Here is a 14,466-nt window from a genome sequence, read left to right as displayed (position 1 = left end):
GAGCTTCTCCATGAGTTCTTTGTGTTTCTTTAAATACAGTGACTAAACCTGAGGGGCACATTCCAGCTTTGGTCAAATATACAGAGTCTCCAGGATTATGAATTGGCTAAATTTCAACCTCTCCAGATGTATGGTAGAGAGAATGGTAGAAGTAACATAAAACCTTAGGTAGGAAACAAATTGCTAGACTCAACATATGAAAGAGACTTAGGACTGATTTAGCATCAAGACTACTGCCAGGAAGATTGTAGAGGAGGCAAATTATATACTTATCGATACCAAAACTAAAATGCTCAGAAATGAAGGTCTTGAAGCATGAAATACAGGCACACCATCGATTTTCCAGCAACTGATGGTTCAGCACCTCCTTTAGTCCGTACAAAATTACAGAGGGAACTTGAAAGTAGCGCGGCCACCAGACTGGTTTACTGGGCGGCCACACATGGTGTTGTGTGTAGGGCACACTTATTTACAGTCTTTACACTGCACTTGTTGGTGGTGATACTGGAATTCTGTGAGATTCTTAGCTCATTTTGCTTAAAGTTAACCTAGCTATGCTTCTAAGACATATGAGTGTCAGTCATGGTGTCAAATGTAAACACCAGTCCATATCAATCCAAGATAAAGTAGAACCGTTGAAAAAATGGGCCATGGTGTTTCCATGCATAAGCTGTGTGACATCTACAGTATTGGTTCATCCACTGTTTATGATATAAAGAAGCAAAGGGAGAAATTATTGAAATTCTATGCAGACAGCGATTCCAAGAACCAAATGACGATTAGAAAAACTATGAAAGATGGAGAGACTACTGAGCACGATCGAGTGATGATGGAATGGTTTCAACAGCGTTGGAGTACTCCAGATGGAGTGGACTTGTCAGGTAGCATGATAATGGACCATTAAGTTGTTCCATAAAAAATCTTAGATTACAACATGAGCATGACTATAGTGAAGGATGGATTCAAAGACTCAAGAAGAGTCATGAAATTTCATGAATAAAGTGTGTGGAGAAAAGCGGTCTGGAAACCACAAAGGAGCTGCCGAGTACGTGGACAAATTTGTGAAACTCGTACCTGAAGAGCACCTCAGTCCTGAGCAGGTGTATAATGTATTTCATTTATTCATTTAATTTACATCTAATATTTGTTTAATTTGAATTTCTACCAGTCCATGGTATACTTTAGACACATAGGAGATGTATAATTAGCAGGTTAGAGGTGTGTTGATGAACTATCATTACGTGACCACGGTTGGTCCGACAAAATGGTTAATTCGGCAAGGCTTTGGAACCAAGAGTACCGGAAAATTGGTAGTGTACCTGTTTACCAAAGGCAGAGCCCTGTTGGCATCTCAGACAGCCAGTGACTCACAAAGGGTTAGATTTCTTCTAAAACCCATATTATTATGGGAAATTCATCAAAATTTCTCCACATCCATCTCAACTTCATGCTCTTTAACTAGGACTCACTGTCCAATCAGCAACAGCATAAACATCATGAGATCACAACCCAGGTAACACAGGGACTCACTTACCCACTGACCCAAATATTTTTGCTTAAACTGTTGTCTGCCTCAGGCCTGTCACTACTGGAATCATTCTTTCTCTAAATGAAAGAATGAAAAAGGGGAGGCTAGGGAAGTGAAGAGATGAGGAAAAATTATGCTTAATGGACTCTACCTCCAGTACAGATATGGTTTTTTCATATTTCAGAACCTACAAGTCTCACCTATAGCTTGAACCCTTTGAGTGTCTGTGAGTATAAAACATGCCCTGTAGGCATCTCAGACAGCCAATGACTCACAGAGTTAGATTTCTTCTAAAACCCATATTATTATGGAAAATTCATTAAAATTTCTCCACATCCATCTCAACTTCATGCTCTTTAACTAGGACTCATTGTCCAATCAGGAACAGCATAAACATCATGAGATCACAACCCAGGTAACACTGGGACTCACTTACCCATTCACCCAAATATTTCTGCTTGAACTGTTGTCTGTCTCAGGCCTGTCACTACTGGAATCATTCTTTTTTTAAATGAAAGAACGAAAAATGGGAGGCTAGGGAAGTGAAGATGTAGGAAAAATTTTGCTTAATGGACTCTACCTCCAGCACAGACATGGTTTTTTCATATTTCAGAACCTACAAGTCGCACCTATAGCCTGAGCCCTTTGAGTGTCTGTGAGTATAAAACATGATGGAAGCTGGACTTAAGAGTAAAGTCTAACAGGCAAGAAAAAACAGAAATAAGCTTCCCTTTAATGCTGCACTGACCTCCTCACAATAGTATCACTTGCTAAAGGTAGCAAACCTTAAAGCCACATCAGATAGGACAACAATTCACCTGAGAGTAAAAGCCACCCTTCCAATAACATGGCTTTCAGCAGGCTGTCAAGACTGAACATGAAAACCACCAACCAGATATCAATTGGTCTGTTTTCACTACTAGGATTATCAGAGGATTGGCAAAGAGAGGAAAGTTGTTTGTCACTTCAGTGAAATATGACATTTTGAGATGGATCTGACTGGCTACAAAAGCTAACATTCTGAGGTGTTGTCACTGCTCCCTCAGGGCCTTCTAACATAAGTATGTCATGCACCCCAGATGAAGACCTGGCCGCAGGACTTACAATCATTGTGGGATAACCCAACCTGGATTTAGGAATTCCTAAAGATGAAGAACTATGGAGCCAACAGCTCCCTTATATTGATATACAAAGATTTTGTTCCTCTTCTAAAGGCCCAAACATACATAACCTTTATAAAAAGGGAAGCACTCTCATGACTCATGACTCAGTATCTAAGCAGACAGAAGACCTATCTGAGGTATAGACTGTGGGAGATCCTTTTATATCTGTCAAACAAATAGGAAGTCGAGAGACTCTTGCTCTAAGGTTATCTGCCAATCTTTGTTTACAGACAGAAGTGATTTAGTTAGCTAGAGGATCACTTTTTTGACCTGTAGCTTCATCATGCCATGCAATGAGCTGCAAGATCTAACTTTCCCAACAGCTGCTGAAGCAACCTAGTTGGTCCTAAGGGTTTCCCTCAGAAGATACAATGTTACTTTCTCACTGTACTAATTCACACCTGAAGTAAATGAGTTTAACACTGAATCAAGTAATAGAACCTGGTTGATGATAAAAGGTGCTTCTTGAAAGACATTTTCTTTGATCAACCAGACCAAAAAGGGAGGATGAATGGCTTGGTTGGCTAAGAGCTAACAGACCTCTCCAAGATCCTAAGCCCCAGGCAGACCTGTACATGAATCATCATCAGCAAAGATGACCACTACAACAACGAAGTCATAACACTGCAATCATAATGATATCCTAATATTAAAGAAATGCAGCCTTAAAGAGTTAGATGTTGGAATAAAAGAGGTCATCAATTTTATGAAGAAAAACCTGTAGGACTGTGCCCACCCAATGGGCATCATTCGAAATGCTACTCTGATTTTCTACCCAAAAAACCTAAAACTTCTCATTCACAGGTGAATTAGAATGTATTAAATAGTATCCTGAAGATCCAGCTGATTATTGAACTGATTATCTGTAAGACTGGTGGACTCCGTAAAGCAGTTATTTAGAAAGGATAATAAAGAATACTGTATTCCTGCTCAAGTTGTAACAACTAGAAAGGAGTTGATAATTAAACCTGGTCTCCATGCATGTTTTATCATCAGCAGTTACACATTTCCTTTGTATATTCCTTAACCCTTATTTAGCTCCCATCATCTGACAAAGCATATAGGACTGCACCCATTGTCACAAAGTGATTTAACTTTTCCCATCTCTGTCTAACATTCCAGGTAATATTTACTTCCAACAAATATCCATAGATGTTACTACTAGAAGTCTTTTGTCCCAGCTAAGGAGAATATCACACATCTTGGTCACCCACAAAATGTTAAAAGGAGTGCAGTTACATCATCTAGGCATGATAACATGTTCACACTCACTACTGCTTCAAGTTTTAGAAGAAAAGAATCAAACTTTGAAGAATTAAATTTAGAAACTTTGGTGAAAAAGATAGTTATTCATTTGTTTATTCAAGTAAAAAGATCTGTGTGTATAAATAATATGTAAACATAAATTGAATGTTCATAATCATATTTGATCACCGTTTCCTGCGTCAGCAAGGTAGTGCCAAGAAACAGACGAAGAATGGCCCATCCACTCATATACACACATCTATACATAAATGCCCATACACGCACATATACATACACAAATCAACATATACTCATATACATACATATACATACACATAAACAGACATATACATGTATACACATGTACATATTCATTCTTGCTTGCATTCATCCATTCCTGGCACTACCCAGCCACACAGGAAACAACATTGCTACCCTCTGCATCAGAGAGATAGCATCAGGAGTACAGACAAAAAGGCCACATTTGTTCACACTCAGTCTCTAGCTGTCATGTGTAATGCACCAAAACCACAGCTCACTATCTACATCCAAGCCCCACAGACCATTCCATGGTTTACCCCAAACGTTTCACATGCCCTGGTTCTGTCCATTGACAGCACATTGACCCCGGCATAACACATCGTTCCAATTCACTCCATTCCTTGCACTCCTGTATGTTCAGGCCTGAGCACTCAAAATCTTTTTCACTTCATTCATCTATCTCCAATTTGATCTCCCACTTCTCCTTGTTCCCTCCAACTCTGACTCATATATCATCTTTGTCAATCTTTCCTCACTCATTCCCTCCATACGTCCAAACCATTTCAATACACTCTCTTCTGCTCTCTCAACCACACTCTTTTTACTTCCACACATCTCTCTTACCCTTTCATACTTACTTGATCAAACCACCTCACACCACATAGTGTCCCCAGACATTTCATTTCCAACACATCCAACCTCCTCCGTACAACCCTATCTACAGCCCATGCCTCGCAACCATATAACATTGTTGGAACTACTATTCCTTCAAACAGACGCATCTTTGTTCTCTGAGATAACATCCTCTCCTTCCACAAGTTCTTCATCACTCCCAGAACCTTTGCCTCCTCCCCCACCGTATGATTAACTTCCACTTCCATGGTTCCAATACCTGCTAAATCCACTCCCAGATATCTAAAACACTTCACTTCATCGAATTTTTCTGCATTTAAACTTTCATCCCAATTTACTTGTCCCTCAACCATACTGAAACTAATAACCTTGTTTTTATTCACATTTTCTCTCAGCTTTCTCCTATCACACACTTTTCCAAACTCAGTCACCATCTTCTGCAGTTTCTCACTTGAATCAGCCACCAGAGCTGTATCATCAGTGAACAAGAACACACTCACTTCCCAGGCCCTCTCATCCACAATAGACTACATACTCGCCCCTCTCTCCAAAACTCTTGCATTCACCTCCCTAACCACCCTACCCATAAAAAAAATTAAACAACAAAGGGGATATCAAACATCCCTGCCACAGACCAACATTCACTGGGAACCAATCACTCTCACTTCTTCCTACTCGTACACATGCCTTACATCCTTGGTAAAATTTTTTGATACTTCTAGCAGCTTACCTCCCACACCATATACTCTTAAGACATTCCACAAAGTATCTCTATCAACCATATAATATGCCTTCTCTAGATCCATAAATGCTACATACAGATCTATGGTTATTCTAAGTATTTCTCACATGTATTCTTCAATGCAAACACCTGATCCACACATCCTCTACCACTTCTAAAACCACACTGCTCTTCCCCAATCTGATGCTCTGCATATGCATTCACCCTCTCAATCACTACCACCCCATACAATTTCCCAGGAATACTCAACAAACTTATGCCTCTGTACTTTGAACACTCACCTTTATCCCCTTTGCCTTTGTACAGTGGCATTATGCATGCATTTTGCCAATCCTCAGGCACTTCACCATGATCCATACATACAGTGAATATCCTTACCAAACCAATCAACAACACAGTCACCTCCTTTCTTAATAAATTCTACTGCAATACTATCCAATATTAGCCTATGCACCGGGGCATGAGAAGAAAGATCATGAAAAGCAAGTGTTTTGGGAGCAGCTGAGTGAGTGAGTAGTTTTGATGCACGAGACAGGGTTATAATGATGGGTGATTTGAAAGCAAAGGTGAGTAATGTGGCAGTTGAGGGAATAACTGGTGTACATGGGGTGTTCAATGTTGTAAACGGAAATGGTGAAGAGCTTCTACATTTGTGTGCTGAAAGAGGAATGGTGATTGGAAATACCTAGTTTAAAAAGAGTGATATACATAAGTATATGTAAGTAGGAGAGATGGCCAGACAGCCTTATTGGATTACGTGTTAACTGATAGGTCCATCAAAGAGAGACTTCTGGATGTTAATGTGCTAAGAGGTACAACTGGAGGTATGTCTGATCATTATCTTGTGGAGGCGAAGGTGAAGATTTGTAGAGGTTTTCAGAAAAGAAGAGAGAATGTTGGCATGAAGAGAATGGTGAGACTAAGTGAGCTTGGGAAGGAGACTTGTGTGAGGAAGTACCAGGAGAGACTGAGTGAAAAATGGAAAAAGGTGAGAACAAAGGAGGTAAGGGGATGTATTCAGGGAAGCAGTGATGGCTTGCACAAAAGATGCTTGTGGCATAAGAAGCATAGGGGTGGGCAGATTAGAAAGGGTAGTGAGTGGTGGGATGAAGAAGTAAGATTATTAGTGAAAGAGAAGAGAGAGGCATTTGGTTGATTTTTGCAGGGAAATAGTGCATATGACTGGGAGATGTATAAAAGAAAGAGACAGAAGGTCAAGAGAAAGGTGCAAGAGGTGAAAAAGAGGGCAATTGAGAGTTGAGGTTTAGAGATTATCACTAAATTTTTGGGAGAATTAAAAGATGTTTTGGAAGAAGGTAAATAAAGTGCGTAAGACAAGAGAACAAATGGGAACATTGGTGAAGGGGGCTAATGGGGAGGTAATAACAAGTAGTGGTGATGTGAGGAGATGGAGTATTTTGAAGGTTTGCTGAATGTGTTAGATTATAGAGTGGCAGATATAGGGTGTTTTGGTTGAAGTGGTGTACAAAGTAAGAGGGTCAGGGAGAATGAAGGGTAAACAGAAAAAGAGGTACTGAAAGCTTTGCAGAAAGTGAAAGCTGGCAAAGCAGCAGGTTTGGATGGTATTGCAAAGGAATTTATCAAAAAAGGGGGGTGATTTTGTTGTTGACTGGTTAGTGAGGATATTCAGTGAATGTCTGGCTCATGGTGATATGCCTGAGGATTGGCGGAATGCATGCATAGTGCCAATGCGCAAAGGCAAAGGGGATAGAGGTGAGTGCTCAAATTACAGAGGTATAAATTTGTTGAGTATTCACTGGGAAATCATAAGGGAGGGTATTGATTGAGAGGGTGAAGGCATGTACAGAGCATCAGATTGGGGAAGAGCAGTGTGGTTTTAGAAGTGGTAGAGGATGTGTTGATCATATGTTTGCTTTGAAGAATGTATGAGAGAAAAACTTGGAAAAACAAATGAATCTGTATGTAGCATTTATGGATCTGAAGAAGGCATATGATATTGATAGAGATGCTCTGTGGAAGGTATAAGAGTATACGGTGCGGGAGGTAAGTTGCTAGAAGCAGTGAAAAGTTTTTATCGAGGATGTAAGGCATGTGTATTAGTAGGAAGAGAGGAAAGTGATTGGTTCTCAGTGAATGTTGGTTTGCAGCAGGGGTGCGTGATGTCTCCATGGTTGTTTAATTTGTTTATGGATGGGGTTGTTATGGAGGTGAATGCAAAAGTTTTGGAGAGAGGAGCAAGTATGCAGTCTGTTGTGGATGAGAGGGCTTGGGAAGAAAGTCAGTTGTTGTTCACTGATCATACAGTGCTGGTGGCTGATTCGGGAGAGAAACTGCAGAAGCTGGAGACTGAGTTCGGTAAAGTGTGTGGAAGAAGAAAGCTAAGAGTAAATGTGAATAAAAGCAAGGTTATTAGGTACAGTAGGGTTGAGGGACAAGTCAACTGGGAGGTAAGTTTGAATGAAGAAAAATTGGAAGAAGTGAAGTGTTTTAGATATCTGGCAGTGGATTTGGCAGCGGATGGAGCCATGGATGTGGAAGTGAGTCACAGGGTGGGGGAGGGGGCAAAAGTTCTGGGAATGTTGCAGAATGTGTGGAAGGCAAGAACATCATTTAGGAAAGCAAAAATGTGTATGTTTTAAGGAATAGTGATTCCAACAATATTATCTGGTTGTGAGGCATGGGCTATAGATAGGGTTGTGTGGAGGAGGGTGGATGTGTTGGAAATGAGATTTTGAGGACAATATGTGGTGTGAGGTGGTTTGATAGAGTAAGTAATAATAGGGTAAGAGAGATGTGTGGTAAAAAAAGTGTGGTTGAGAGAGCAGAAGAGGGTGTATTGAAATGGTTTGGTCACATGGAGAGAATGAGTGAGGAAAGATTGACAAAGAGGATATATGTGTCAGAGGTGGAGGGAACGAGGAGAAGTGGGAGACCAAATTGGAGGTGGAAGGATAGAGTAAAAAGGATTTTGAGCAATCAGAGCCTGAACATGCAGGGTGAAAGGCATGCAAGGAATAGAGTGAATTGGAACGATGTGGTATACCGGGGTCGATGTGCTGTCAATGGATTAAACCAGGGCACGTGAAGCTTTTGGGGTAAACCATAGAAAGTTTTGTGGGCCTGGATGTGGAAAGGGAGATGTGGTTTCAGTGCATTATACATGACAGCTAGAGACTGAGTGTGAACGTATTTTTCACATACATTTTTCAAAGTAAACACCTAATCCACACATCCTCTACTGCTTCTGAAACCACATTGCTCTTCCCCAATCTGATGCTCTGTACATGCCTTCATCCTCTCCATCAATACCCTCCCATATAATTTCCCAGGAATACTCAACAAACATATACCTCTGCAATTTGAGCACTCACCTATATCCCACTTGCTTTTGTGCAATGGCAGTATGCATGCATTCCGCTAATCCTCAGGCACCTTACATGAGTCATACATATATCAAATATCCTTACCAACCAGTCAACAATACTGTCACCCCCTTTTTTATAAATTCCACTGCAATACCATCCAAACCCGCTGCCTTGCTGGCTTTCATCTTCCGCAAAGCTTTCACTACCTCTTCTTTGTTTACCAAATCATTCTCCCTAACCCTCTCACTTCGCACACCACCTCAACCAAAACACCCTATATCTGCCACTTTATCATCTAACACATTCAAAAATCCTTCAAAATACTCACTCCATCTCATTCTCACATCACCACTACTTGTTATTTCCTCCCCCATTTGCCCCCTTCCCTGATGTTCAAATTTGTTCTCTTGTCTTACGCACTTTATTTACCTCCTTGCAAAACATGTTTTCTTTTTTTTTTTCTATCATACTTTGTCGCTGTCTCCTACGTTAGCGAGATAGTGCAAGGAAACAGACAAAAGAATGGCCTAACCCACCCACATACACATGTATATACATACACGTCCACACACAGCACATATACTTATCCATACATCTCAAATTATACATATATATACACACACAGACATATACATAGATACACATGTACATAATATACATAATTCATACTGTCTGCCCTCATTCATTCCTGTCGCTACCCCACCACACATGAAATGAAAACCCCCTACACCCACATGTGCGCAAGGTAGCACTAGGAAAAGACAACAAAGGCCACATTCGTTCACACTCAATCTTTAGCTGTCATGTATAATGCACCGAAACCACAGCTCCCTTTCCACATCCAGGCCCCACAGATCTTTCCATGATTTACCCCAGAAGCTTCACATGCCCTGGTTCAATCCATTGACAGCACGTTGACCCCAGTATACCACATCATTCCAATTCACTCTATTCCTTGCACGCCTTTCACCCTCCTGCGTGTTCAGGCCCCGATCACTCAAAATCTTTTTCACTCCATCTTTCCACCTCCAATTTCGTCTCCCACTTCTCTTCATTCCCTCCACCTCTGACACATGTATCCTCTTGTCAATCTTTCCTCACTCATTCTCTCCATGTGACCAAACCATTTCAAAACACCCTCTTCTGCTCTCTCAACCACACTCTCTTTATTACCAAACATCTCTCTTACCCTTTCATAACTTACCTCACACCACATATTGTCCTCAAACATCTCATTTCCAGCACATCCACCCTCCTCCGCACAACTCTATATATAGCCCATGCCTTACAACCATATAACATTGTTGAAACCACTATTCCTTCAAACATACCCTTTTTTTGCTTTCCAAGATAACGTTCTCGACTTCCACACATTTTTCAATGCTCTGAGAACTTTCGCCCCCTCCCCATCCTATGATTTACTTCCACTTCCATGGTTCCATCTGCTGTCAAATTCACTGCCAGATATCTAAAACACTTCACTTCCTCCAGTTTTTCTCCATTCAGACTTACCTCCCAATTGACTTGTCCCTCAACCCTACTGCACCTAATAACCTTGCTCTTATTCACATTTACTCTCAACTTTCCTCTTTCACACATCTTTTTATTCTCCCTAAAATTTAATGATACTCTCTCACCCTAACTCTCATTTGCCTTTTTCACCTCTTGTACCTTTCTCTTGACTTCCTGCCTCTTTCTTTTATACATCTCTCATTCATTTGCGCTATTTCCTTGCAAATATCGTCCAAATGCCTCTCTCTTCTCTTTCACTAATAATCTTACTTTTTCATCTCACCACTCACTACCCTTTCTAAGCTGCCCACCTCTCATACTTCTCACGCCATAAGCATCTTTTGCACGGTCCATCACTGCTTCCCTAAATACATCCCATTCCTCCCCCACTCCCCTTACGTCCTTTGCTCTCACCTTTTTCCATTCTGCACTCAGTCTCTCTTGATACTTCCTCACACAAGTCTCCTTCCCAAGCTCATTTACTCTCACCACTCTCTTCACCCCAACATTCTCTCTTCGTTTCTGAAAACCTATACAAATCTTCACCTTTGCCTCCACAAGATAATGATCAGACATCCCCCCAGTTGCACCTCTCAGCACATTAACATCCAAAAGTCTCTCTTTTATGCACCTATCAATTAACATGCAATCCAATAACGCTCTCTGGCCATCTCTCCTACTTACATACGTATACTTATGTAATACATATACCTATTACATACATATAAGTATGTAATACATACGTAGATAAGTATACTTATGTATACTTATCTCTCTTTTTAAACTAGGTATTCCCAATCATCAGGTGTCCTTTTTCAGCACACAATTCTACAAGCTCTTCACCATTTCCATTTACAACACTGAACACCCCATGTGCACCAATTATTCCCTCAACCGCCACATTACTCACCTTTGCATTCAAATCACCCATTGTTATAACCCAGTCTTGTGCATCAAAACTACTAACACACCCACTCAGCTGCTCCCAAAACACTTCCCCCTCATGATCTTTCTTCTCATGCCCAGGTGCATATGCACCAATAATCACCTATCTCTCTCCATCCACTTTCAGTTTTACCCATATCAATCTAGAGTTTACTTTCTTGCACTCTATCGCATACTCCCACCACTCCTGTTTCAGGAGTAGTGATACTCCTTCCCTTGCTCTTGTCCTATCACTAACTCCTGACTTTACTCCTAAAACATTCCCAAACCACTTTTCCCCTTTACCCTTGAGCTTCATTTCACTCAGAACCAAAACATCCAGGTTCCTTTCCTCAAACATACTACCTATCTCTCCTTTTTTCTCATCTTGGTTACATCCACACACATTTAGACACCCCAATCTGAGCCTTCGAGGAGGATGAGCACTCCCGTGTGACTCCTTCTTGTGTTTCCCCTTTTAGAAAGTTAAAATAGAAGGAGGAGAGGGTTCCTAGCCTCCCGCTCCTATCCCCTTTAGTCACCTTCTACGATACGTGGGGAATGCGTAGGACCGTCCCCAGGGGTAAATACATAATATATAAGAAATATATAAATAAATATATAAATAATCCCTGGGGATAGGGGATTAAGAATACTTCCCATGTATTCCCTGCGTGTCGTAGAAGGCGACTAAAAGGGGAGGGAGCGGGGGGCTGGAAATCCTCCCCTCTCGTTTTTTTTTTTTTTTTTTTTAATTTTCCAAAAGAAGGAACAGAGGGGGCCAGGTGAGGATATTCCAAAAAAGGCCCAGTCCTCTGTTCTTAACGCTACCTCGCTAACGCGGGAAATGGCGAATAGTTTGAAAAAAAAAAAAAATAAATAAATAAATAAATACTATCCAAACCCTCCGCCTTGCCAGATTTCTTCTGATGCAAGGCTTTCATTACTTCTTCTCTCTTAACCAAACCATTCCCCCTGATCCCCTCAGTTCACACACAACCCCAACCAAACACCCTATATCTGTCACTCTATCAGCAAACACATTCAACAAACCTTCAAAATACTCACTCCATCACCTTCTCACTTCACCACCACCTGCTATCACTTCCCCCCTTGCCCTCTTCACAGATGTTCTCATTTGTTCTCTTGTCTTACAGACGTTATTTACTTCCTTCTAAAACATCTTTTTATTGTCCCTAAAATTTGACGATACTTTTTCACCCCAACTCTCTTTTACCCTCTTTTTCAACCCTTGCTCCTTCCTCTTGACCTCCTGCCACTTTCTTTTATACATCTCCTAATCATTTGTCCTCCTTCCTTGTAAGTATCATCCAAATGCCTCTCTTTTCTCTTTCACTAACAACTTTACTTCTTCATCCCACTACTCACTACTCTTTATAATCTACCAAGAATAGATATATCTGTGAGGGCTGCTGCATGCCAAACTGTCCTAAATGTTGCAATCAAAAAAAGGGATGAGACTTTATATAGAAATTGGAAAATACCTTTCTCATCCCCATCCATGGATGGACTAAACTTAGCCATGACAACAATATACACACACAAATTTAAAAAGCTGTATGATAGTAAAAAAAAGCTTACGAGATGGGACCTCACAAGGGAAGACTCCTTTCCTAAAATATTTTTTTTTTTTTTTTTTGCTTTGTCGCTGTCTCCCGCATTTGCGAGGTAGCGCAAGGAAACAGACGAAAGAAATGGCCCAACCCACCCCCATACACATGTATATACATATGTCCACACACGCAAATATACATACCTACACAGCTTTCCATGGTTTACCCCAGACGCTTCACATGCCCTGGTTCAATCCACTGACAGCACGTCAACCCCGGTATACCACATCGCTCCAATTCACTCTATTCCTTGCCCTCCTTTCACCCTCCTGCATGTTCAGGCCCCGATCACACAAAATCTTTTTCACTCCATCTTTCCACCTCCAATTTGGTCTCCCTCTTCTCCTCGTTCCCTCCACCTCCGACACATATATCCTCTTGGTCAATCTTTCCTCACTCATTCTCTCCATGTGCCCAAACCATTTCAAAACACCCTCTTCTGCTCTCTCAACCACGCTCTTTTTATTTCCACACATCTCTCTTACCCTTACGTTACTTACTCGATCAAACCACCTCACACCACACATTGTCCTCAAACACCTCATTTCCAGCACATCCATCCTCCTGCGCACCACTCTATCCATAGCCCACGCCTCGCAACCATACAACATTGTTGGAACCACTATTCCTTCAAACATACCCATTTTTGCTTTCCGAGATAATGTTCTCGACTTCCACACATTCTTCAAGGCTCCCAGAATTTTCGCCCCCTCCCCCATCCTATGATCCACTTCCGCTTCCATGGTTCCATCCGCTGCCAGATCCACTCCCAGATATCTAAAACACTTTACTTCCTCCAGTTTTTCTCCATTCAAACTCACCTCCCAATTGACTTGACCCTCAACCCTACTGTACCTAATACCCTTGCTCTTATTCACATTTACTCTTAACTTTCTTCTTTCACACACTTTACCAAACTCAGTCACCAGCTTCTGCAGTTTCTCACATGAATCAGCCACCAGCGCTGTATCATCAGCGAACAACAACTGACTCACTTCTCAAGCTCTCTCATCCCCAACAGACTTCATACTTGCCCCTCTTTCCAAAACTCTTGCATTCACCTCCCTAACAACCCCATCCATAAACAAATTAAACAACCATGGAGACATCACACACCCCTGCCGCAAACCTACATTCACTGAGAACCAATCACTTTCCTCTCTTCCTACACGTACACATGCCTTACATCCTCGATAAAAACTTTTCACTGCTTCTAACAACTTGCCTCCCACACCATATATCCTAAAATATACAAATAGGTATTCAAAACAGGTAATTACAAACAGGTAGCAGCCTATACTCCAAAAAACACTATTCATTACATGGATTTCAGTGATCAGAATGCTGGCTGGATCACTTGCAGAAAGTAAATGAAAATTGTGGAAAATTATGTCTAAATAAGTACTCAAATAAGTGGGCCAAGGTGAGTGGTCATATGACATAATGCACATTTTTTCCCTGATGGGAGACCTCTACA

At 41.1% G+C, this 14,466-nt stretch overlaps 1 protein-coding gene across 1 annotated transcript in view; it reads right to left on the bottom strand.

The window, feature by feature from the left end:
• The window catches only part of LOC139763962 (EF-hand domain-containing protein 1-like), a 121,965-nt gene that overhangs the window by 80,903 nt on the left and 26,596 nt on the right, over positions 1-14,466 (bottom strand). The window lies entirely within an intron of this gene.

This window comes from Panulirus ornatus, chromosome 48, assembly GCF_036320965.1.
Source record: "Panulirus ornatus isolate Po-2019 chromosome 48, ASM3632096v1, whole genome shotgun sequence".
NCBI classification, from domain to species: Eukaryota; Metazoa; Arthropoda; class Malacostraca; order Decapoda; family Palinuridae; genus Panulirus; species Panulirus ornatus.
Note: the sequence above shows the minus strand (reverse complement) of the source record. Positions and strands in the feature narration are given on the sequence as shown.